The sequence below is a fragment of the Pocillopora damicornis genome, chromosome 2 (genome assembly GCF_964200805.1).
Source record: "Pocillopora damicornis chromosome 2, jaPocDami1.2, whole genome shotgun sequence".
Classification (NCBI taxonomy): Eukaryota; Metazoa; Cnidaria; class Anthozoa; order Scleractinia; family Pocilloporidae; genus Pocillopora; species Pocillopora damicornis.
The window spans coordinates 24,259,957-24,262,456 of NC_142671.1; the positions used below are offsets into that span (position 1 = coordinate 24,259,957).

The window sequence follows — 2,500 nt, forward strand, 5'->3', positions numbered from 1 at the left end:
TTTGTCCTAGCATAGAGTATTCATCAATTATAATATAACTGATGCCTTTCAGATTGTTCTGCAATCTCAGAAGAGCCTGACCAGTCAACTCCTTGTTGCCTCTTGAACCAACTGGAAGTTTTAACAGTGAATGGATTGTACAGCCATTTATGTTATAGGAAGCTTTGCCAGTGGTGGCAGTCACTGCACAAGATGTTCGGAGTAGACTTCGAATGGCATTGATCAGATAACTTTTACCAGTTCCAGCAACTCCATTCACAATGAGTAACAACGGATCTTTTGGAGAAGCTTGTTCAGAATGTGCATTTATCATGTAATATGCATGTGCTTGCATATCATTAAAAGTACTAATATCAATATTTTGTTGGGGCAATGCAACTGAAATGTGTCCTTTTTAGATTTTACCCAGGAAGGCATTTCTCCTATAATATGGTGTTCATACTTGCACTTGTCATTTTGCCAGTTGTAATTGTTACAATCAGGCTGAAATGTTTCTTCAGTTGTGTTAACAAAAGACCCAGAAATAAGGTCAGCTAGATGCATCCACTCTTCCCGTTGTAGCAGTTGTTGTGAAATGTTTTCACAATCAGTGTCATTTTCTGATAAGTTTTCTAAAGTTTGCAGTTTTCATGCCAATCAGGTACATGCTGTTTAGCATATTGTGTTTGAAGGAATGCTTTCCATGAAGTAATATATATATCGTCAGAACCTGGTTGATCACCCCAAGCATTTTCCTGTGTAGTCTGCCAAGGTTTGTATCTAAGCAACTGATATTTACAATAAAGGCCAAAATTTGGGCCCTTTGGATTGGAAGAGAAAACAGGGAAAACTCTTGGTACAGTGTTTTGTGGTTGACTTGTTAGCTTTTTGTTCACAAGTTTGTATTTGGAGGCAAAAGTTACAAAATTTAACATGACCATATTTGGCTCGGTTTGGGCATATTTTTCACAGTTTGCATAAACATCCAGCAGCGATTCATTTGTAACAAGACCGCCATCAAAAGAATTAGTATTGATTCTGCGAGAACCATCTAAACTGATTGGTACCACATTAAAGGATGAGCTTACCAGTTTAAGTGACATATGATGATGCATTGTCTCTTGTGCAGAAAAATCACGCTCTTAATGAGTTTTGTAGGGTTACTGTTGTTTTTGCAAGAGTGCATTATAAAATTAAATGCCTGTTTTAATACTGGTGACCTTGGTTCTCCTTTAGATGCATATTTGGCAAGGTATTCAACACATGCATGGTAATCAATTACCACCTGAATGTCACAGTTTGCCCTCCAGCCTTGCAGTTGGAGGCGCTGATGATTATTTAGCCTACCATCATTGCGCTTTGTTATTACTTTGGCCTTGTATTTGGGACTTCCATCTTTTGTATGAATTGGTTCAAATTCTAGTTTTGTACTAGTGCAATTAAGGTTGAAATGGAAAGTTAAATCTGCACTAAACATTTGTTTCATTCTGTTTCTTTCTAAGACAATAATTGGTAATGCAACGAGTGTGCCTTTGTACTGTATTCAGTAAGTCTACATAATCATCATCAGATTGTTGAGTGTTCATAATATCTTTGTGTTGCCTCTGGCAAGGATGAATGAAGGGTTTAATCCAAAAACCGTCCTCTGGTGGGTCTGGATTGTATGTAGATAATAACCAGTCTATGTATTCACATACAGTTTGAGAAGCTTTTTTCCTTCCAGTATCTGTTTAGTTCTAGAATATCTGATTGTTCAGCTTTATCAAGGGACACTTCTGCCAAATAGCCTTTAAGAGCTGTTTCTGAAAGGTGACATAATCCTGGGTCATTCTTAAGTTTTGCAACACCATGACAGTGTATACTACCTCTGGCTTGGTACTCAAATCTGTACCAGTGCCACTCAGCATCCAGTGAATTATACAACCAATGTTTAATGAAGTTTTCTAAACGCTGTGTAAAGAACCAGTCAGTGATGTGAGGATTGTTAATGACATTCTGCCGTCTGCTCTCAGGTGTGGTATCACTTAATGAGCTGCTAAATAATGCATGTAGGTCAGGCCAATGCATGTCAGCAGAGGAAAAAGTGAAAAAGAATGTTGGAGCTCCAACATGACTTATTATTGCTTTTAAATCCTCTTTAGCTTTATGCCAATAAGCGTTTGAGCCAGCTATGATACTAAGATAGCGTGATAACGTAGATACGAAAACATTTGTGTTGTTGTCAGCTGCCATTTGTTGCAGTTCTTCTACAGTCAGATGTGCTTCTCTAGGATTCTGTTTGAGAAATATTCCTGTTTGCTGCAGAATACGTTTTCTTTAGATCATATTCAAAGCCCAGTAAGCAAATCTTGGATGACTGGCAAAGCGGTATAGCCACTTGCCATCTATATTTTCTCCAAATCTTAAAAGATGCTTCACTCTTTCTGCAAGAGGTACATCTCTGTGAAGTAAAGGATTGGTAGGGTCACCCTTGCCATCAGGAAATAATGTAGGGAAAGCTAATGTTGCTAAGAAAGGAGTT

The 2,500-nt window shown here is 38.0% G+C and overlaps 1 pseudogene across 1 annotated transcript in view; it reads right to left on the reverse strand.

Annotated features, from left to right (window-relative positions):
* Positions 1-2,500, reverse strand: part of LOC113665052 (uncharacterized) — a 6,595-nt pseudogene that overhangs the window by 3,264 nt on the left and 831 nt on the right. The window contains exon 1 of the transcript XR_016184078.1: positions 1-2,500. This exon is cut by the window's left edge and continues 1,875 nt beyond it; it is cut by the window's right edge and continues 831 nt beyond it. The product of XR_016184078.1 is annotated as an uncharacterized LOC113665052 (transcript).